The sequence below is a fragment of the Arachis hypogaea genome, chromosome 15 (genome assembly GCF_003086295.3).
Source record: "Arachis hypogaea cultivar Tifrunner chromosome 15, arahy.Tifrunner.gnm2.J5K5, whole genome shotgun sequence".
Classification (NCBI taxonomy): domain Eukaryota; kingdom Viridiplantae; phylum Streptophyta; class Magnoliopsida; order Fabales; family Fabaceae; genus Arachis; species Arachis hypogaea.
In genome coordinates, this window is record NC_092050.1 from 48,175,335 (window position 1) to 48,199,479 (window position 24,145).

At 37.9% G+C, this 24,145-nt stretch overlaps 1 non-coding gene across 1 annotated transcript; it reads left to right on the forward strand.

Moving 5' to 3' along the window:
• Positions 1-7,617: 7,617 nt before the first annotated feature.
• LOC112752114 (small nucleolar RNA R71) lies at positions 7,618-7,725 on the forward strand. Its single transcript, XR_003176555.1, has one exon. It is a non-coding gene; the product is annotated as a small nucleolar RNA R71 (small nucleolar RNA).
• The last annotated feature ends 16,420 nt before the right edge of the window (positions 7,726-24,145 follow it).

A 24,145-nucleotide genomic window follows, 5' to 3' on the forward strand; every position in this document is an offset into this window, starting at 1 on the left:
TGGTTTTAAGGGTTATTGGCTTTTTGCTCTTGCCTTTTGGTTTTAAGAGCTTTTGGCTTTTTCTGCTTGCTTTTTCTTTTTCTATATATATATATATCTGCAAGCTTTGTGTATTCACTGCTTTTTCTTGCTTCAAGAATCATTTTTATGATTTTTCAGATTATCAAATAACATGTCTCCTGTTCATCATTCTTTTAAGAGCCAACATATTTAACATTCTTAAACAACAACTTCAAAAGACATATGCACCGTTCAAGCATTCATTCAGAGAACAAAAAGTATTGTCACCACATCAATATAATTAAACTAAGTTCAAGGAAAAATTCAAAACTCATGTACTTCTTGTTCTTTTGAATTAAAACATTTTTCATTTAAGAGAGGTGATGGATTCATATTCACTACTTTAAGGCATAGACACTTAGATACTAATGATCATGTAACAAAGACACAAACATAGATAAACACTTAACATAAAGAAAATGAAAAACAGAAAATTTGAGAACAAGGAATGAGTCCACTTTAGTGATGGTGGCGTTTTCTTCTTGAGGTACCAATGATGTCCTTGAGCTCTTCTATGTCTCTTCCTTGTCTTTGTTTCTCCTCCCTCATAGCTCTTTGATCTTCTCTAATTTCATGGAGGATGATGGAGTGCTCTTGATGTTTCACCCTTAGTTGTCCCATGTTGTGTGGAGGAAAATGTATCCCCTGAGGTATCTCAGGAATCTCTTGATTTGCAGTCAAATGTTCTACCACTGAGCTATAGACCCTTGAGATGAATCTCTCCATCTCCTATGACTTGGAGGTGGAAGCTTTTGTCTTCCCTTTCCTCTTTCTAGAGGTTTATCTGGCCTTAGGTGCCATCAATGGTTATGGAAAAACAAAAAAGCTATGATTTTACCACACCAAACTTAGAATGTTGCTCGCCCTCAAGCAAAAGAAGAAAGAATAGTAGAAGAAGAAGAAGATATGGAGGAGATGGAGGTGATTGGTGAAGGGTTCTTGAGAAAGGGTGATATAGGATTATGAGGAGGTAAGGTGAGTGGAAGTATGTGGGGATTCTGTGGTGTCCACAGATCCTGAGGTGTCAAGGAATTGCATCCCTGCACCAATTAGGCATGTAAAATGCCTTTGCATGCAATTCTGGCGTTTAAACGCCGAATTGATGCTTGTTCTGGGCGTTCAACGCCCAGATGTAGCATGTTTCTGGCATTGAACGCCAGTTCTATGCTTGTTTCTGGCGTTCAGCGCCAGCTTTCCTCAGTATGCATTCCTGGCGTCTGAACGCCAGGATGCTGCTTGTTTTGGGCATTCAACGCCAAATCCATGCTCTGTTCTGGCGTTGAACGCCAGCCAGATGCTTCTTACTGGCGTTTAAATGCCAGTAAGTCCTTCCTCCAGGGTGTGATTTTTTTTCTGCTATTTTTGATTCTGTTTTTGATTTTTCTATTTATTTTGTGACTCCACATGATCATGAACCTAATAAAACATGAAAGAACAATAAAATAAAAATAAAATTAGATAAGACAAAATTGGGTTGCCTCCCAACAAGCGCTTTTTTAATGTCAATAGCTTGACAGTGGGCTCTCATGGAGCCACACAGGTGATCAGGTCAATTTTATAGACTCCCAACACCAAACTTAGAGTTTGGAAATGGGAGTTCAACACCAAACTTAGAGTTTAGCTGAGGCCACCCAACACCAAACTTAGAGTTTGACTCTGGGGGCTTTAGTGGACTCTATACTGAGAGAAGCTTACTGTGCCTCTTTTCCATGTTTACAGAAGGATGATAACCTTGTGCTTTAAACACAAGGGAGTCCCCATTCAATTGAAGGACTAATTCACCTCTGTTAACATCAATCACAGCTTTTGCTGTGGCTAGGAAGGGTCTTCCAAGGATGATGGATTCATCCTCATCCTTTCTAATGTCTAGGATTGAGAAATCAGTAGGGATGTAAAGGCCTTCAACCTTTACTAACACGTCCTCTACCTGACCATAAGCCTCTTTTCTTGAATTGTCTGCCATCTCTAATGAGATTTTAGCAGCTTGCACCTCAAAGATTTCCAATTTCTCCATTACAGAGAGTGGCATGAGGTTTATTCCTGACCCAAGGTCACATAGAGCCTTCTCAAAGGTTATGGTGCCTATGGTACAAGGTATTAGGAACTTTCCAGGATCCTGTTTCTTCTGAGGCAATCTCAGTTGATCCAATGCATTTAGTTCATTGGAGAACAGGGAAGGTTCATCTCCCCAAGTTTCATTACCAAATAAATTGGCATTCAGCTTCATGATTGCACCAAGGAACTTGGCAACTTGCTCTTCAGTAACATTCTCATTCTCTTCTGAAGAGGAATACTCATCAGAGTTCATGAAGGGCGTAAGGAGGTTTAATGGAATCTCTATGGTCTCTAGATGAGCTTCAGATTCCTTTGGTTCCTCAGAGGGAAACTCCTTATTGATCACTGGACGTCCCAGGAGGTCTTCCTCCTTGGAATTCACGTCCTCCCCATCCTCCTTGGATTCGGCCATGATGGTTATATCAATGGCCTTGCACTCTCCTTTTGGATTTTCTTCTGTATTGCTTGGGAGAGCACTAGGAGGGGTATCAGTGATCTTCTTACTCAGCTGGCCCACTTGTGCCTCCAAATTTCTAATGGAGGACCTTGTTTCATTCATGAAACTCAGAGTGGCCTTAGATAGATCAGAGACTAAGTTTGCTAAATTAAAGGTATTTTGTTCAGAGTTCTCTGTCTGTTGCTGAGTGGATGATGGAAAAGGCTTGCTATTGCTAAACCTGTTTCTTCCACCATTATTAAAGCCTTGTTGAGGCTTTTGTTGATCCTTCCATGAGAGATTTGGGTGATTTCTCCATGAGGGATTATAGGTGTTTCTATAGGGTTCACCCAAGTAATTCACCTCTGCAATTGCACGATTCTCAGGATCATAAGCTTCTTCTTCATAAGATGCCTCTTGAGTACTCCCAGGATTCCTCTCAGAAGTGTACATGAATTGGTTATCAGCAACCATGTCAATGAGTTCTTGAGCTTCTCCAGGCGTTTTCTTTAGGTGAATGAATCCACCTGCAGAAGTATCCAATGACATCTTAGCTAATTCAGACAGACCATCATAGAATATATCCAGGATGGTCCATTCTGAAAGCATGTCAGAAGGAAACTTTTTGGTCAGTTGCTTATATCTCTCCCAAGCTTCATAGAGGAATTCACTTTCTTTCTGTCTGAAGGTTTGAACATCCACTCTAAGCTTACTCAGCTTTTGAGGAGGAAAGAACTTGGCTAAAAAAGCCGTGACCAGCTTATCCCAAGAGTTCAGGCTATCTTTAGGTTGAGAGTCCAACCATACTCTAGTTTTGTCTCTTACAGCAAACAGGAAAAGCATAAGCCTGTAGACTTCAGGATCTACTCCATTAGTCTTAACAGTATCACAGATCTGCAAGAATTCGGTCAAGAATTGAAAGGGATCTTCAGATGGAAGTCCATGAAATTTGTAGTTCTGTTGCATTAGAGAAACTAATTGAGGTTTCAGCTCAAAATTGTTTGCTCCAATGGTAGGGATGGAGATGCTTCTTCCATGTAAATTAGAATTTGGTGCAGTGAAGTCACCAAGCATTCTCCTTGCATTATTATTATTTTCGGCTGCCATCTCTTCCTTTTCAAAAATTTCTGTAAGGTTGTCTCTGGATTGTTGTATTTTAGCTTCTCTTAGTTTCCTCTTCAGAGTCCTTTCAGGTTCAGGATCTGCTTCAACAAGAATGTTCTTGTCCTTGCTCCTGTTCATATGAAAAAGAAGAGAACAGAAAATAATAATAGGGATCCTTTTTACCACAGTATAGAGGTTCCTTGTTGTTAGTAGAAGGAGAAAGGGAACAGGAGTGGAGAAGGATGGATAATCCAAACATAAGGGTGAGGATAGAAGTGGTAATTTGAGATGAGGTGATGTGTTAGTGAATGAATTAACTAAATAGAAGAAGATGAGAGAGAGAAGTTTTCGAAAATAATTTTTGAAAAGGAGTTGATGATTTTCGAAAATTAAAGGGGAAATAAAATTAAAATTAAAATTTAAAAAAATTAATTAATTAAAAAGAATTTTTTAAAAAAGAGGGAGGTATTTTCGAAAATTAGAGAGGGAAGAGTAGTTAGGTGATTTTGAAAAAGATAAGAAACAAACAAAAAGTCAATTAGTTAGTTGAAAAAGATTTGAAAATCAATTTTGAAAAGATAAGAAGATAAGAAGTTAGAAAAGATATTTTAAAATCAAATTTTTTTGAAAAAGATATGATTTAAAAAGATATGATAGAAAGATATCTTTAAAATTAGTTTTGAAAAAGATTTGAATTTTAAAATCAAAATTAATGACTTGACTCACAAGTAATCACAAGATATGATTCTAGAACTTAAAGTTTGAATCTTTCTTAACAAGCAAGTAACAAACTTGAAATTTTTGAATCAAAACATTAATTGTGGATAATATTTTCGAAAATTATGAGATAAAATTAAGAAAAAGATTTTAGAAAAATATTTTTTTAAAATTTTCGAAAATAAATAAGAAAAATGAAAAAGATTTTAGTTTTGAAAAATATTTTGAAAAGATAACATTTTTAAATTGAAAATTTAATTTGACTCATAAGAAACAACTAAATTTTAAAAAGTTTTGAAAAAGTCAACTCAAATTTTCGAAAATTTATGTGTGAAAAAGGGAAAGATATTTTTTTTTTTGAATTTTTAATCATGAAAGAGAAAAACATCAAAAAGACTCAATGCATGAAAATTTTGGATCAAAACATGTGATGCATGCAAGAACACTATGAATGTCAAGATGAACACCAAGAACTTATTTTTGAAAAATTTTTAAGGAAAGAAAAACATGCAAGACACCAAACTTAGAAATTTTTAATATTTAGACACTAAGAATTCAAGAATGCATATGAAAAACACGATACAACACAAAACAATATAATATGAAGATCAAACAAGAAAGTTTATCAAGAACAACTTGAAGATCATGATGAATGCAATGCATGAATGCAATTTTCGAAAAAATGCAAGATGAATATGCAATTGACACCAAACTTAAAATTTGACTCAAGACTCAAACAAGAAACACAAAATATTTTTTATTCTTATGATTTTATAAATTTTTTTTTTTGGTAATTTTCGAAAATTATTTGAAAAGGAAAAATAAGGATTCCAAAATTTTTAATATGAATTCCAGGAATCTTGCTCTCTTAGTCTAAAGCTTCAGTCCAGGAATTAAACATGGCTCACTTGCCAGCCAAGCTTTCAGTGAAAGCTCCGGTCCAAAACGCTAGACATGGCCAATGGCCAGCCAAGCTTTAGCATACAAATCAGTCATACAACAGCAAATTTGATTAGCAACAACTAGCTTGCTCTTGTGATGATGGTTTGGAAGCCTCAGTCCAAATGAATTTAGACATGGCTTTACAGCCAGCCAGGATTCAACAAATCATCATGAAACACTAGAATTCATTCTTAAAAATTCTGAAGAAAAATATATTTTTGAAAATAATTTTTTTTTATTTTTTTGAAAATAGGAATAATAAAAACAAAAAGGTTAAAATTAAAATAAAGTTACCTAATCTGAGCAACAAGATGAACCGTCAGTTGTCCAAACTCGAACAATCCCCGACAACGGCGCCAAAAACTTGGTGCATGATACATGCGAAATTGTTACTCTGAGGTTGTAAAATTTGTTGTTCGTTCTCTCCCTGGCATGGCGCCAATAACTGGTGCACAATACCATAGTCCAAACATAACTTCACAACTTCGCATAACTAACCAGCAAGTGCACTGGGTCGTGCAAGTAATAAAACCTTACGTGAGTAAGGGTCGATCCCACGGAGATTGTCGGTATAAAGCAAGCTATGGTCATCTTGTAAATCTCAGTCAGGCGAATATCAAATGGTTATGGAGTTTTCGAAAATAAATAATAAATAAATAGAAAATAAAGATAGAAACACTTATGTAATTCATTGGTGGGAATTTCAGATAAGCGTATAGAGATACTTTCGTTCTTCTGAACTTCTGCTTTCCTGCTGTCTTCATCCAATCAGTCCTACTCCTTTCCATGGTAAACTTTATGTAAGGGCATCACCGTTGTCAATGGCTACATCCCATCCTCTGTGTGAAAATGGTCCGATGCGCTGTCACTGCATGGCTAATCATCTGGAGGTATCACCGTTGTCAATGGCTACATCCCATCCTCTCTGTGAAAATGGTCTGATGCGCTGTCACTGCATGGCTAATCATCTGGAGGTTATCGATCATACTGGAATAGGATTTACTATCCTTTTGCGTCTGTCACTACGCCTAGCACTCGCGAGTTTGAAGTTCGTCACAGTCATTCAATCCCTGAATCCTACTCGGAATACCACAGACAAGGTTTAGACTTTCCGGATTCTAATGAATGCCGCCATCAATTTAGCTTATACCACGAGAATTCTGATTAAGAGATCCAAGAGATAATCATCCAATCTAAGGTGGAATGAAAGTGGTTGTCAGGCACGCGTTCGTATGGGAATGATGATGATTGTCACGTTCATCACATTCATATTGAATTGCGAATGTATATCTTAGAAGCGGAATAAGTTGAGTTGAATAGAGAAACAGTAGTACTTTGCATTAATTCGTGAGGAACAGCAGAGCTCCACACCTTAATCTATGGAGTGTAGAAGCTCTACTGTTGAAAATACATAAGTGAAAGGTCCAGGCATGGCCGAATGGCCAGCCCCCAAACGTGATCAATATGATCTAAAGATGAACTAAAAATCATAAGATGATCCGAAGATCTGTAAAAAGTTCTATTTATACTAAACTAGTTACTAGGGTTTACAGAAGTAAGTAATTGATGCATAAATCCACTTCCGGGGCCCACATGGTGTGTGCTTGGGCTGAGCTTGAATGTTACACGTGCAGAAGCTCTTTCTGGAGTTGAATGCCAGGTTGTAACGTGTTTTTGGCGTTCAACTCTGGTTCGTGACGTGTTTCTGGCGTTTAACTCCAGACTGTAGCGTAGGACTGGCATTCAACGCCCTTTTGCATCTTCTAAACTCGGCCAAAATATGGACTATTATATATTGCTGGAAAGCCCTGGATGTCTAATTTTCGACGCAATTGGAAGCGCGCCATTTTTAGTTCTACAGCTCCAGAAAATCCACTTTGAGTGCAAGGAGGTCAGAATCCAACAGCATCAGCAGTCCTTCTTCAACCTCTGAATCTGATTTTTGCTCAAGTCCCTCAATTTCAGCCAGAAAATACCTGAAATCACAGAAAAACACACAAACTCATAGTAAAGTCCAGAAATGTGAATTCAACATAAAAACTAATAAAAACATCCCTAAAAGTAACTAGATCCTATTAAAAACATACTAAAAATAATGCCAAAAAGCGTATAAATTATCCGCTCATCACAGGATTCCTCTCAGAAGTGTACATGAACTGGTTATTAGCAACCATGTCAATGAGTTCTTGAGCTTCTGCAGGTGTTTTCTTTAGGTGAATGGATCCACCTGCAGAAGTATCCAATGACATCTTAGCTAATTCAGACAGACCATCATAGAATATATCCAAGATGGTCCATTCTGAAAGCATGTCAGAAGGACACTTTTTGGTCAGTTGCTTGTATCTCTCCCATGCTTCATAGAGGGATTCACCTTCCTTTTGTCTGAAGGTTTGAACATCCACTCTAAGCTTACTCAGCTTTTGAGGAGGAAAGAACTTGGCTAAGAAAGCCGTGACCAGCTTATCCCAAGAGTTTAGGCTATCTTTGGGTTGAGAGTCCAACCACACTCTAGCTCTGTCTCTTATAGCAAATGGGAAAAGCATGAGCCTGTAGACTTTAGGATCTACTCCATTAGTATTAACAGTATCACAGATCTGCAAGAATTCAGTTAAGAACTGAAAAGGATCTTCAGATGGAAGTCCATAAAATTTGCAGTTTTGTTGCATCAGAGAAACTAATTGAGGTTTCAGCTCAAAATTGTTTGCTCCAATGGTAGGGATGGAGATGCTTCTTCCATGTAAATTGGAATTAGGTGCAGTAAAGTCACCAAGCATCCTCCTTGCATTATTATTATTTTCGGCTGCCATCTCCTCTTCCTGTTCGAAAATTTCTGTAAGGTTATCTCTGGATTGTTGTATTTTAGCTTTTCTTAGTTTCCTCTTCAGAGTCCTTTCAGGTTCAGGGTCTGCTTCAACAAGAATATTCTTGTCCTTGCTCCTGCTCATATGAAAGAGTGGGAACAGAAAAATAATAATAATAGGGATCCTTTTTACCCAGGTATAGAGGTTCCCCTGTGTGAGTAGAAGAAGAAAAGAATGTAATGTAAAGAAGGGAAGAAGAGAAAATTCGAACACAGATGGGAGAGGGGGTTCGAATTTGGGTGAGATGAAGTGTTAGTAGATGAATAAATAAATAGAAGGAGATGAGAGGGAAGGAGAATTTTCGAAAGTAAAATTTTGAAAAGGGGTTAGTGATTTTCGAAAATTAGGAATGAAATCAAATTAACATTAAAAATTGAAACAATTAGTTAATTAAAAAGAATTTTTGAAAAAGAGGGAAGAGATTTTCGAAAATTAGAGAGGGATAGTTAGTTAGGTGGTTTTGAAAAAGGTAAGAAACAAAAAAAAAATCAATTAGTTAGTTGAAAAAGATTTGAAAATCAATTTTGAAAAGATAAGAAGATAAGAAGTTAGAAAAGATATTTAAAAATCAAATTTTTGAAAAAGATAAGATTTTTAAAAAAGATATGATAGGAAGATATGATTAGAATTAGTTTTGACTCCCAAGAAATCACAAGATATGATTCTAGAATTTAAAGTTTGAATCTTTCTTAACAAGTAACAAACTCGAAATTTTTGAATCAAAACATTAATTGATGATGTGATTTTCGAAAATTATGAGATAAAATAAGAAAAAGATTTTGAAAATATTTTGAAAAAGATTTTTGAAATTTTCAAAAATAATAAAAAAAAGGAAAAGATATGATTTTTGAAAAAGATTTTAAAAAGATAAGATTTTTTTTTTAAGATAAGATATATTTTTTTTTATTTTTGAATTTCTAATGATGAGAGAGAAAAACATGAAAAAGACTCAATGCATGAAATTTTTGGATCAAAATAATGAATGCATGCAAGAATGCTATGAATCTCAAGATGAACACCAAGAACACTTTGAAGATCATGATGAACATCAAGAACATGTTTTTGAAAAATTTTCAAGAAAAGAAAACATGCAAGACACTAAACTTAGAAATTTTTCATGTATAGACACTATGAATGCAAGAATGCATATGAAAAACAAGAAAAGACGCAAAACAAGGAAATATAAAGATCAAACAAGAAGACTGGCCAAGAACAACTTGAAGATCATGAAGAACACTATGAATGCATGAATTTTTGAAAAATGCATAAAATTTTTTTAGAAAAAATGCAATTGATACCAAACTTGAAATTGACTCAAGACTCAAACAAGAAACACAAAATATTTTTTTTATTTTTATGATTTTATGATTTTTTTGGATTTTTCGAAAATTATTTGAAAAAGAAAAATAAGGATTCCAAAATTTTTAATATGAATTCCAGGAATCTTGCACTCTTAGTCTAAAGCTCCAATCTGAGGGTTAGACATGGCTTAATAGCCAGCCAAGTTTTAGAAGATACAAATCAGTCATACAACAGCAGGTGGATTAGGAACAGCTAGCTTGCTCTTGTGATGATGGTTTGGAAGCCTCAGTCCAACAGAATTTAGACATGGCTTTACAGCCAGCCAGGCTTCAACATGCTTCATGAAACACTAGAATTCATTCTTAAAAATTCTGAAATAATTTTCGAAAACAAAGGGAAAATTTTTGAAAGATTTTTGAAAAATTTTTTGAAAACTTTTTGAAAATAAAATAAGAAGAAAATTACCCAATCTGAGCAACACGATGAACCGTCAGTTGTCCAAACTCGAACAATCCCCGGCAACGGCACCAAAAACTTGATACATGCAAAATTGTTACTCTGAGGTTGTAAAATTTGTTGTTCGTTCTCTCCCTGGAATGGCGCCAATAACTGGTGCACAATACCATGGTCCAAACATAACTTCACAACTTTGCACAACTAACCAGCAAGAGCACTGGGTCGTCCAAGTAATAAAACCTTACGTGAGTAAGGGTCGATCCCACAGAGATTGTCGGTATGAAGCAAGCTATGGTCATTTTGTAAATCTCAGTCAGGTGGATATCAAATGGTTATGGAGTTTTCGAAAATAAATAATAAATAAATAGAAAATAAAGATAGAAACACTTGTGTAATTCATTGGTGGGAATTTCAGATAAGCGTATAGAGATACTTTCATTCTTCTGAACATCTGCTTTCCTGCTGTCTTCATCCAATCAGTCCTACTCCTTTCCATGGCAAATTTTATGTAAGGGCATCACCGTTGTCAATGGCTACATCCCATCCTCTCTGTGAAAATGGTCCGATGCGCTGTCACTGCATGGCTAATCATCTGGAGGCATCACCGTTGTCAATGGCTACATCCCATCCTCTCTGTGAAAATGGTCCGATGCACTGTCACTGCATGGCTAATCATCTAGAGGTTCTCGATCATACTGGAATAGGATTTACTATCCTTTTGCGTCTGTCACTACGCCCAGCACTCGCGAGTTTGAAGTTCGTCACAGTCATTCAATCCCTGAATCCTACTCGGAATACCACAGACAAGGTTTAGACTTTCCGGATTCTCATGAATGCCGCCATCAATCTAGCTTATACCATGAAGATTCTGATTAAGAGATCCAAGAGATAATCATCTAATCTAAGGTGGAACGGAAGTGGTTGTCAGGCACGCGTTCGTATGGGAATGATGATGATTGTCACATTCATCAAATTCTTATTGAATTGCGAATGAATATCTTAGAAGCGGAATAAGTTGAGTTGAATAGAGAAACAGTAGTACTTTGCATTAATTCCTGAGGAACAGCAGAGCTCCACACCTTAATCTATGGAGTGTAGAAACTCTACTGTTGAAAATACATAAGTGAAAGGTCCAGGTATGGCCGAATGGCCAGCCCCCAAACGTGATCAATATGATCTAAAGATGAACTAAAAATCATAAGATGATCTGAAGATCTGTAAAAAGTTCTATTTATACTAAACTAGTTACTAGGGTTTACAGAAGTAAGTAATTGATGCATAAATCCACTTCCGGGGCCTACTTGGTGTGTGCTTGGGCTGAGCTTGAATGTTACACGTGCAGAGGCTCTTTCTGGAGTTGAACGCCAGGTTGTAATGTGTTTCTGGCGTTCAACTCTGGTTCGTGACGTGTTTCTGGCATTTAACTCCAGACTGCAGCGTAGAACTGGCGTTCAACGCCCTTTTGCATCATCTAAACTCGGCCAAAGTATGGACTATTATATATTGCTGAAAAAGCCCTAGATGTCTACTTTCCAACACAATTAGAAGCGCGCCATTTTGAGTTCTGTAGCTCCAGAAAATCCACTTTGAGTGCAGGGAGGTCAGAATCTAACAGCATCAGCAGTCCTTCTTCAACCTCTGAATCTGATTTTTGCTCAAGTACCTCAATTTCAACCAGAAAATACCTGAAATCACAAAAAAACACAAAAACTCATAGTAAAGTCTAGAAATGAGAATTCAACATAAAAACTAATAAAAACATCCCTAAAAGTAACTAGATCCTACTAAAAACATACTAAAAATAATGCCAAAAAGCCTATAAATTATCTGCTCATCAGTGCACGAAATTGTGATCCCTGGTAATGGCTCCAAAAACTTGGTGCTCTAGTCTTAATTCGTAATTTGTCACAACTTCGATACAACTAACCAGCAAGTGCACTTGGTCGTCCAAGTAATAAAACCTTACGTGAGTAAGGGTCGATCCCACGGAGATTGTTGGTATGAAGCAAGCTATGGTCACCTTATAAATCTTAGTCAGGCGGATATCAAATGGTTATGGAGTTTTCAAATAATAATAATAAATAAACAAAAAATAAAGATAGAAATACTTATGTAATTCATTGATGAGAATTTCAGATAAGCGTATAGAGATGCTTTCGTTCTTCTGAACCTCTGCTTTCCTGCTGTCTTCATCCAACCGTTCCTACTCCTTTCCTTGGCAAGCTTTATATAGGGCATCACCGTTGTCAATGGCTACATCCCATCCTCTCTGTGAAAAAGGTCCAAATGCTCTGTCATGGCACGGCTAATCATCTGGAGGTTCTCGATCATAGTGGAATAGGGTTCACCCTCCTTTTGCGTCTGTCACTACATCCAGCACTCACGAGTTTGAAGTTCGTCACAGCCATCCCTTCCCAGATCCTACTCAGAATACCACAGACAAGGTTTAGACTTTCCGGATCTCAGGAATAGCCATCCATGGGTTCTAACTTATACCACGAAGATTCTAATATCTCGGACTCGGTCCTCTGTATTAGATATCTAAGAGATACTCATTCTAGCTTGTTTGCATGTAGAACGGAAGTGTTTGTCAGGCACGCGTTCATAAGTGAGAATGATGATGAGCGTCATATAATCATCACATTCATCATGTTCTTAGGTGCGAATGGATATCTTAGAAGCGGAATAAGTTGAATTGAATAGAAAAACAGTAGTACTTTGCATTAAATCATGAGGAACAGCAGAGCTCCACACCTTAATCTATGGAGTGCAGAAACTCTACCGTTGAAAATACATAAGTAATGAAGGTCCAGGCATGGCCGAATGGCCATCCCCCAAACGTGATCAATAGATCAAAAGATAATCCAAAGATGTTTCAAAAGATGTAAATACAATAGTAAAAAGTCTTATTTATACTAAACTAGTTACTAGGTTTTACAGAAGTAAGTAATTGATGCATAAATCCACTTCCGGGGCCCACTTGGTGTGTGCTTGGGCTGATCTTGAAGTTTACACGTGCAGAGGCTTCTTTTGGAGTTGAACGCCAAGTTGTAACGTGTTTTTGGCGTTCAACTCTGGTTTGTAACGTGTTTCTGGCGTTTAACTCCAGACTGCAGCGTAGAACTGGCGTTCAATGCCTTTTTGCTTCATCTAAACTTGGGCAAAGTATGGACTATTATATATTGATAGAAAGCCCTGGATGTCTACTTTCCAACGCCGTTGAGAGCGCGCCATTTGAAGTTCTGTAGCTCCAGAAAATTTACTTTGAGTGCAGGGAGGTCAGAATCCAACAGCATCAACAGTCCTTCTTCAACCTCTGAATCTGATTTTTGCTCAAGTCCCTCAATTTCAGCCAGAAAATACTTGAAATCACAAAAAAACACACAAACTCATAGTAAAGTCCAGAAATATGAATTTAACATAAAAACTAATAAAAACATCCCTAAAAGTAACTAGATCCTACTAAAAACATACTAAAAACAATGCCAAAAAGCGTATAAATTATCCTCTCATCAATGGCGCCAATGTTCCGAGGGTTACCTAAAACTAGAAGGTCGATCTCGAATGAGATCTTCTGGCCGGGTCTGGGCTGGTGTGTCCGACTTTTAGGATTTGAGTATATGTTATACCTAGGTGCTCCAGTGTATTTATAGTAGTGTTTGATGACCTTCCGTTAAGATAAGTTTGTTATCTTATCTTTTCTTTTGTGGGTGAGATCATTATCTTTGGCTAACCGCCTTTCTAGAGGGCGGCGTCCTTTTACTGTGGGCCTCCCTGGGCCTCTATGGTGATTCGTCCGAGCTCTTTATGAAGAGGTCAGCGGCGGACCAACCTTTTAAAGAGGTCAGTCGCTTTGTCTTCGTCCAACCCGGACTTTATAGCTCGGTCCAGGGTATGAACACAACGGGATAAACTAAGCTCAATTATGCGTATTTTTTCCAATCACAACTAAAACTAAAATATTATACATATATATATATATATATATATATATATATATATATATATTATCAAACTAAAAAATGTAGATCAAACTAGAAATCTAAGGTATATACAAGCAAAAGTGCAAAGTAGAGTGCTCCGAGGGTGTGTCAGGCTCAGAGGGGATGTCAGTACGCCCAGTAGTCATAACCAGCTTCAGGTGGGCATAGCGTCGCTTGTTGTGACGCTCTGACTGCTCATGGCGTCGTTGATTACGGTGCTCCATCTGATTAATGCGCTCAAAAAGGTGCTGCACAAGGTGGTAAACCGGCTGAGAAGTGGATGATGGTGCTGCTAAAGTAGGCGGTGCTAAAGGTGCTGCTGAGGATGTGGCTGCCTCAGTGGGAGTAGTAGTATGTGGTCTATGGCCTAGAGGTCCAAACCACTTGCCGTGCGGAATAACCTTCTTGCAGTCGGCAATCGGTGGTCTCTCATCCTAGGGCTCCCAAGGTATCTCAGCTCGAGTAGCCATCTGAGTGATCAAATAAGGGAATGCCAAAGTGCCTCTGAAATAGACTCTAGACATATACTTCCGGATGAGTCTTGGAAGGTATAGGTCTTTTCCTTCTAAGACATACCAGATAAGAAGGATCATAGCTGCAGGCACCTCTGACTCTTGAGTACTAGGCATCACATAATTGCTCAGTATCTGTTGCCACAACCTCGCCTCATCATTGAGATAATCAATCTTGATACCTCGTGGAGTTTCCTTCCACTTTCCCATAGCCCACGAAACTTCAGGATGAATGGCTATAGTACGCCGGACGGCATCCGAATCAAAGCTCATAAATCGAATAGCTTCCTCGGCCTTTTGAAAATCATCTGTACCATCTGTTTTAGGCCGGAAGTGGAAGATATCCTGTATTGCCTCTTCTGTGACTAAGATCTACATGACCCTAAGCTGCACTGTATCAAGGGTGATCCTATAATAGTTGGAATAGAACTCACGGACCCATGGTGCATTCACATCCGCCAGATCTCTATCCAGAAATACCCAACCTCTCTGTTCAATCTGATGTTCAGTGTACTTCCTTAAATTGGTTGGTATTTTTAGCTTCCTTTCCAAGTAGAGGTTCCTTTTTTCTATAAATACCAGAAACCAGAGTTCACAGTAAAGGTTGGCAAATTTGACTAAGTCATTAGCAGGCACAAGTTGATAAGCTTTTTCTTGATCAGAAAATTTCTTTTCACACCAAAATTCATCCGATAAAACAACGGATGACTGGCCTCTCTTCTTTTTACTGGAGCTGGCCTTAGCTTTCCCTTTCCCTTTCCTTTCAAACATCCTGAAAACCCGAATTCCCAGGGCACAAATTATCCAATCAAAGCAGAGAAATAGAAAGGCAAACAATATGTAAGCAAAACAAACATAAGATGGGCAACAGAGGAGTTAAGCTAAAACATGAAGTGAGTCAAAAAGAGATAAATCTTTGGAATGAAAGAAAGGTAGGATTCAAAAAAATCAATCAGAAATCACAATCCAAGAATCTATACAATGAAATTTAAAACGCTTGTTTATTAAGAAACAACAAGTTAAAAGAAAAGTGAGAAAACTAAAAAGAAAAGTGAGAAAGTCAATTTAGTTAAAAGTTAGAGAAATGGGTTAAAATTAATGGCATGGTAATGTAGTTCCTAACTAAAAGAAGTTCAAAAAGTTTAAGAACAAGCAAGCTCATATCCATGCATACAATGCAAATCATTGATGATAAAACATGTAACGCAAGAGGCACAAAAAGAATTGAAATCATCAACAACACATTTCAAATAGAAAGGGAACCAAAAGGAACGGAAATGCTAACCCATCACCTCATGAATTGGCTTTGGTTTAAACCAAATAAATCACAATTCAAAAGTACTAAAGTCAATTCAAGAGTAGAAGTTAAGAGTAAAACAATTTTTAGAAAAAATTTGGGCAGCATTTCGGTAGTAAAATGAGCGTTCTCGGATATAACCAAGCAATAATATTCAGCTCATATGAATTCAAAACAATTTAGACAAAATCAGCAACAAATATATCATATGAACTAAGGTGCATATTCAAACAGAGCAGCCAATTTCAATCCATCAAACCAAGTTTCAAATGAATGTATTAACAACTAAACACACAAAAATCAGATGTGAATTCATATGAACTAAACAAATAAGTCAACATACAACAACAATGAGCAACTGTTACAAGAATGCAGCCGAATACTGAATGTAAACACCTCAGCCTCCATCAACCCAAACAGTGAAGTACTTAGCCGGATAATCAATCAATTGAGCTTAGCAACAGTTGAAACCCAAAAGCAATGAAATGCCGACTCAATCAATTAATTACAGCAAAGATGAATATTGAAAACAGATTAAGATAAATTCCGGTAGTATTTCAGTTGTACATAACACTTTTCTCAAGTTTTGCTCAACCAAATCAGCTCAAATTCGAAATGAAAGCGATAGCCATTAAACATACAAAGATCATATATAACTTCATAAGAAATAAGCCAATAAGCCAACATTGATTGAGCAATTAGCAGTAGCCAAACTTGAAGCAAGAACAAAGTGGATAAATGAACCTGAGCAGTTGACAATTGAATTTACAATCAAGAAAAACAGCATCATTCAATCCGCAAAATAGTAATGAGGAGGCAATAGGCAAATGGTAGTAGAAATGAATCCAATGATTATATTTACTTTGAAACAAAACTGCAGCAGCCGTAACAGCTTAAATTCATACATTGAGCAAAAATCATCACTGTACAAGCAATCATTAACAAGACCCAATGCATGCACTCCAAACAGCCTAGAGAGATCCACTAACCAATCCAGATAACTTAAACAACAAGAATTCAAACTTAAATCCACTACAAAATCAATTAACTACCTAACCACCTATAGTCTACTAACATGCATTTATAACTAAATTAAGCTAAACAAAATTAACTAGCAATAAATGACTGAAACAGAACTCAATTAAAGAAAAACGTGAACCTGGGAAGATGAACAGGAAGAAAATAGAAAAAACTGAATGGAATGAGTGGTAGAAGAAGGAGTTACTGGCCCAGCGGTGGCAGTAGCAGTTGCGGTGATGGCGGAGGGAAGAGACGGAGAAAGAGGGAAGAACAGACAGACAGAGGGGAAGAGAGAGAGAAGAAGAAGGAAAAGAAGAGAAAAGAGAAAGGAGAGGGTTGGTCGGCGGCGGTTCGGGGTCGTCAGCGATGATGGGTGGCCGTGGTTGAAGGTTCAATGGCGGATTGGAGGAGAAGGGGTTTCTGTGAGTTTGAAGAGGAAAAGAAGGGAACATTGGAGGGAAGAAGGTGGAAGAGGGGATGCGAATTGGCTAGAGTTCACGCGTCAGGGGTGTTATCGCATTTAAATCCCATGCCTGAGCGTGGAAAAGAGAAATAGGAATCGACGCGTACGCGTCAGTGACACGAATGCGTGAAGTGAGAGAAATGAGGATGACGCGTATGTGTGATGCATGCGCACGCTTGGATGAAAATTGTGTGAAGCGCACAGTTTCAGCACACTTGGCGCACAACTCTCTGTTCAATTTGTACTGGGGCAGCATTTTCTTATGACGTGTGTGCGTCGGTCATGCCCACGCGTGGGAGGCCAAAAATGAACACGACGCGTACGCGTCGGGGACGTGCATGCATTGATGGGGTTGTGCGCCTGGCACCCCACCCGCACGATTCCAGCGGAACTCTCTGTTCATTGTACTAGAGAGCGAAATTAGCATCGACGCATACGCATCGGTCACGTGTACACGTGACAGCCCCCCTCCCCCTTTTTTTAACGTTTATTCAGAAATAACAGGCTACCAAAGCAATGCCAAACTGTATTAAATAAGTGAAAACCAAATCAACCCAACTAAAATTGAAAATTCAACTTATTACCAACATAAATAAAAGAGAAAACAGGAAGAATTTACCATGGTGGGGTGTCTCCTACCTAGAACTTTTAGTAAAGTCCTTAAGTTGGACATTTGGTGAGCTCCTTGTCATGGTGGCTTGTGCTTGAACTCATCTTGAAACTTCCACCACGCTTGGGCTTCCAATAAGCTCCAACATTTTCAAGTGAATTCACCAAGCCTTGATGGAGTTCTTCACAAGCTTTGAGCTCCCAAAGTTGATCCTCTTGTATGTCGAGATCCTAAATCTTGTTTCTACACCCGTCTCTAAGTTGATCGTCATTGTTTCAATCGGGTGACAAGCAATCCGAATTCTCAATGAAGTACCAAACTCTTCTCTTAGATCCGACCAAATTATCACCAGTCCAGCCCTTGCATCTAGCTATTGAAATCCCAACTTTGATGAGCCTTGATTTGCAACTCCAACTACTAAACGTCTTTCTCTTACGCTTCATTCCACAAAGCCTCCTAAGTTGACCATCCGTTTCAAGAATACCATACTCAAGTGGGAAAGTAAAGCGAATAGAGATAAGTTTTACCCACTCAAATGAAGGATTAGATGGAAACCTAGGCAGAGAAGTTTCCAACGATCTTGACAAAGCATATTCGACTCCCGTCCAACCTTGCCTAAGGACTTCCACTTCCACATCATTCTCAAACTCAATCAGAGAAGGTTCTTCATACTCAAGGAGTTCATTTGCAGATGTAGATTCATCACTAAGAAAACTTGGTTCATGATCATCATCAACAAGGGAAGTTGCCTCTTGATCTATTTCATCCAATTCTTTATAGGGAACATGCCTTGGAGGTTTTGCACTAGCCTCCTCAACATCAATTTCAAGCTTCTTAGAGGAATACTCTATAACTCTAGATTCCCATGGAGGTTCAGCATCTCCTAAGTCTTCAACCACTTCTTCCTATTCAACAATTACGGCTTCCTCCAATTGTTCCAATACAAAGCCACATTCCTCATTGTCTATCGGGATTTCTAACTTCTCCTTCATGCTACGCTCCTCATTAGATTCTCCACATGCGGTCATGGGCATACTTTGAGTTGATCCATTAGATTCCCTACGATCCATTGCTTCCTTGAGATGATCCTTTGACTCTCGTTCTACTCGGCTAACATAATTAGGATCATATGGCTCTTGGATTGATGGATATGGACATTCCCCTATGGAGGGTTGTGGTGGAAAAGAAAATTCATCTTGTGGTTGAAAATTTTCATACATCATAGGTGGTGTATATTGAGGTGGTGGTTCTTGGGAGTAATTGGGTTGGAATTGGGGTGGTTCTATATATGGTTCATATGGCTCGTAGGGTGGTTGGTATGGTGGATATAGGTTAGGGTCATAAGGAAGTGTTTGGTAGGATGAGGCTTATGAGTATGGTAGTTCAAAGCTATGTTGAGGAGGGGGCTCAAAGGCATATGGTGCGGCTTGTTGGTAACTACAAGGGGGTCCACCATAACCATTGTCTTGGTATGCATCATGGAATGGTTGTTCTTGTTCATAGTACATTGGAGGAGGTTGTTGCCAAGAGGGTTAATCAAATCCTTTTGGCTCCTCCCATCTTTGATTTTCCCATCCGTGATGCAAGCCTTCATTGTAATCTCCACTTCCTACAATATAATTGTAACCACACTCATAGCTAAAGGGGTCAGAATTCATAGTAGCAATAGAAAATTAAAACAAAAACTAATAAGAAAGAATGAAAATAAACTCCTAAAACTAGAAATAACTAACAAAGAAATAAAAAGGTAAACACATTCACAATAACCAATAATAAGGCACACATTTGCAATTCCCCGGCAACGGCGCCAAAAATTTGACGGAGGAAAAATGTCGGTAAAGATTTTCACAAAAATATCGCGTTGCAAGTATAGTCTAAACCGACAATTAAACCTCAATCAATATTTAAAATGTTTGTCACTTAAGTAAAACCAATAAAATTAACCGAAGTATTAAACCTCGGGTCGTCTCTCAAGGAATTGCAGGGAAGTATTTTTACGATTGGTTATGGAACAGTATCTTTTTGGGTTTTGTAATAAGAGATAAGTAATATAAATAACAGGGAAATAAACTAACAAATAGGAAAAGTCCTAGCAAGGATTGATAATCGAAATTCCTATCCCCATTATCATAGTCACATATGATGGTAATTTCCTTTTGCTTTCACTTAGTTAACCTCTAACAATTGAAGGTAAGTCAAGTGAGCAATTCAACTTGAGTTCATGGTGCACGGAATTGTGATCACACTTTTCACAACTCCGGTACAACTAACCAGCAAGTGCACTGGATCGTCCAAGTAATAAAACCTTACGCGAGTAAGAGTCGATCCCACGGAGATTGCCGGCTTGTAGCAAGCTATGGTCATCCTGTAAATCTTAGTCAGGCAGATTCAAATGGTTATGAGGTTTTGATAAAAAGATAAATAAAACATAAAATAAAATAAGATACTTATATAATTCATTGGTGGGAATTTCAGATAAGCATTTGGAGATGCTTTGTTGCTTCTGAACCTCTGCTTTCCTATTGTCTTCATCCAATCATGCGTGCTCCCTTCCATGGCAAGCTGTACATTGGTGGATCACCGTTGTCAATGGCTACCATCCGTCCTCTCAGTGAAAATGGTCCAGGTACAGTTTCTGTACGGCTAATCAACTGTCGGATCTCTCGTCTCGGATGAAAGATACCAGGCACAGCTACCGCACGGCTAATCATCTGTCGGTTCTCACTTGTGTCGGAATAGGATCTCTCTATCCTTTTGCACACTGTTACTACGCCCAACATTCGTGAGTTTGAAGCTCGTCGCAATCATCCTGTCCCAGATCCTACTCGAAATACCACAGACAAGGTTTAGACTTTTCGGATCTCAAGAATGCTGCCAATTGGTTCTAGCCTCTACCACGAAGGTTTTAATCTCACAAATTCGAATGCTCTATTGTCAGAAGAGGTAAGTCAATTCCGTGGATCAGAGACCCAGGAGACTATACTCTGGCTGTCGTCCAATGACTACATTGAACATCATGTAGACCGCTTGTGGTTGTCAGGCACGCGGATCTTGGCTAAGCGAGTAACGAAGATAGTGGGTGATTGTCACAGGTCACCCCTTCATTCTGACTTAACTGAATTAAGTACGAGAGTATATCTTGGAGAAGAAGTAAGCGTGAATTGAAAGAGAAACAATAGTACTTGCATTAATTCATGAAGAATAGTAGAGCTCCGCATCTTAATCTATGAGGTGTAGAAACTCCACCGTAGAAAATACATAAGAGAAAAATGTCTAGGCATGGCCGAATGGCCAGCCTCCCAAATGTGAAAAATGGCATAAGCTCTCTGAATACAATAGTAAAAAGTGCTATTTATGCTAAACTAGTTACTAAGGATTACAGAAAATAGGTAACTAAGTGCAAATAGTGCAGAAATCCACTTCCGGGGCCCACTTGGTGTGTGCTTGGACTGAGCATTGAGCTTTACATTTGCATAGGCCTTTTCTAGAGTTAAACGCCAGCTTCGATGCCAGTTTGGGCGTTTAACTCCAGTTTTGGTGCCAGTTCCGACGTTTTACGCCAGAAAAGGGTCTCTGGCCGGTGTTTAAACGCCAGTTTGGGCCATCAAATCTCGGGAAAAGTATGGACTATTATATATTTCTGGAAAGCCCAAGATGTCTACTTTCCAATGCAATTGAGACCGCACCAATTGGGCTTCTGTAGCTCCAGAAAATTCACTTCTAGTGCAGGAGGGTCAGAATCCAACAGCATCTGTAGTCCTTTCTCAGCCTCTGAATCAGATTTTTGCTCAGGTCCCTCAATTTCAGCCAGAAAATACCTGAAATTATAGAAAAACACACAAACTGATAGTAAAGTTCAGAAATGTGATTTTTGCATAAAACTTATAAAAATATAATAAAAAGTAACTAAAACACAATAAAAACTACCTAAAAACAATGCCAAAAAGCGTATAAATTATCCGCTCATGAGTTCACAAGTCCTAATCAAAGACTAGAGTTAGTGAACCTTGAGCCAACTAGCAACTTTCAATCACCAACCAACAAGAGACTTTGACAACTCAAGAGTCTCCAAATTATTCAATCTAAGCTAAGAACATAAAAAGCTAATTTAAAATCCAACCAAGCATTTCATCAAACACTTGGAAAGCATAACATAAAAACATAGAAAACTAACAAGGAATAATAAAACCTAAGACTAACAATTGCAACAAATCAACAACCAATAATTAAATAAAGAAGCTATAAACATAAAATATAAAATTGCATTAAAAAGGGAATTGAGAGTAACATAAGAGTTCATAAACTAAATTGGCAACATAGAGTAATCAACAAGAGAAATAGAGAACTAAAGTACTAGAACAATCAAAACTATAAGAGAAACTAAATAAAAGCAAAGTAGAGATCTAAAATTGAGAAGAAACTAAACCTAAAAACCCTAAAACCTAGAGAGAGGAGAGAGCCTCTCTCTCTAGAAAACTACATCTAAAACCTAAAATTCTATGAATGAAGGTGGGAATGATTGATTCCCCCCTTCAGTTCCACTCTACAGCCTCTAATCTGGATTTTCAGGCCTGAAATGGGTCAAAAAGGAGCCCAGAAATTGCCCCCAGCGTTTTTTGCAAATTGCAGCACGTGACGCTCTGTCACGTGTACGCGTCGACCACGCGTACGCGTCTCTTGACAAAATTCTGGTCACGTGTATGCGTCATCCATGCATACGTGTTGCTTGTCTCCTGCACCAGTCACGCATACGCGTCGTCCATGCATTCGCGTCGCTGCCAGCTTCTCAAAACTACACTTTCTTGTGTTCCTTCCACTTTTGCATGCTTCCTTTCCATCCTCTAATCCATTCCTGCCCTATAAAACCTGAAAACACTTAACAAACACATCACGGCATCGAGTGGTAATAAAGGAGAATTAAAAACTAACAATTTTAAGGCCTAGGAAGCAAGTTTTCAATTATAGCACAAAATTAGGAAGAAAAATGCAAAACATGCAATTTATATGGATAAGTGTGAGAATAATTGATAAAATCCACTCAATTAAATACAAAATAAACCATAAAATAGTGGCTTATCAGATAGCCAATCCAAAACTGGATCAGGCCCTAGAGGACATATGTCTGCCTGGAACTCAATGGATTGAGGATGCAAAAGGCAAGCCAAACCAGCTGAAAAGAATAGACCTCAAGCCAATTGCTAGAGGATGGATGGACTTCATTGGGCATTCTATACTTCCCACTAGTAACCGCTCTGAAGTCACTGTAGCAAGATCTGTGATGATTCACTGCATCATGATGAGAAATGAGGTAAAAGTTCATCAAATAATCCCCTGTGAGATGTACAAGTTTGCAAACAGGATGTCCACTCAAGCCAGGCTGGCCTATCCAAACCTTATCTTTCGCCTATGTCAAGAGGCTAAAGTCCTTATTCACATAGATACATTTATCCCTATGGAAATCCCAATCACCAAACAGGTGATGAAAAGTGCCAGGGTACCAGAGGAGCATCCCAAAAGGAAGGCATCTGAGCCTCAACAAGAGATCCCTCCAATTGAATATTGGACTAAGTTAGAAGCATCTGTAATTCAACTACAAACCACCTTGGATCAACTAAGAGAAGAGTAGAAAGATCAGACTAGCATGATTTGCAGACTGGTCAAGGAGCAAGAAAAGCAGGGGCGTGAATTAGAAGCTTTGAAGTGCCAGAAAATCTCCCCTGAAGAACCCAGCGCCTTCCATGATTAAGGTGATTGAGTTCTACCTCCCATATTTCTGTTATTCTAATTTTTGTTTCTCATATTTAGGTTTACATGATTACTAGTAGTGTTTAAGTTTCTATTTTATTTTTTTGTCTTTTAATTTAAAGAATTGCATAAGCATTAATAATAATTTAGTTTTTATTTATGTCAATTAGTTATAAAATATTCCTCTTATCATCATCAAACTTGAATAAAATAGTGATTTTAGATGAATTAGAGATGCATGAATTTTCGAGTTTTATCCTGAAAATAGTCCAATTATCTTGATGTGGTGGCATTGCTTTTGTTTTCTGAATGTATGAATGAACAGTGCATATTTGAAATTGGAATTAAGAATGTTAGCTCTTGAAAGAATGATGAAAAAAGAGAAGTATTATTGGTAATCTGAAAAATAAAAAAAATTAATTCTTGAAACAAAAAAAAGCAGCAAAAAGCAATAAAAAAATAGAAAAGAAATAAAAAGCAGAAAAAGCCAATAACTCTTAAAACCAAAAGGCAAGAGCAAAAAGCCAATAACCCTTTAAACCAAAAGGCAAGGGTAAAAGGATCCAAGGCTTTGAGCGTCAA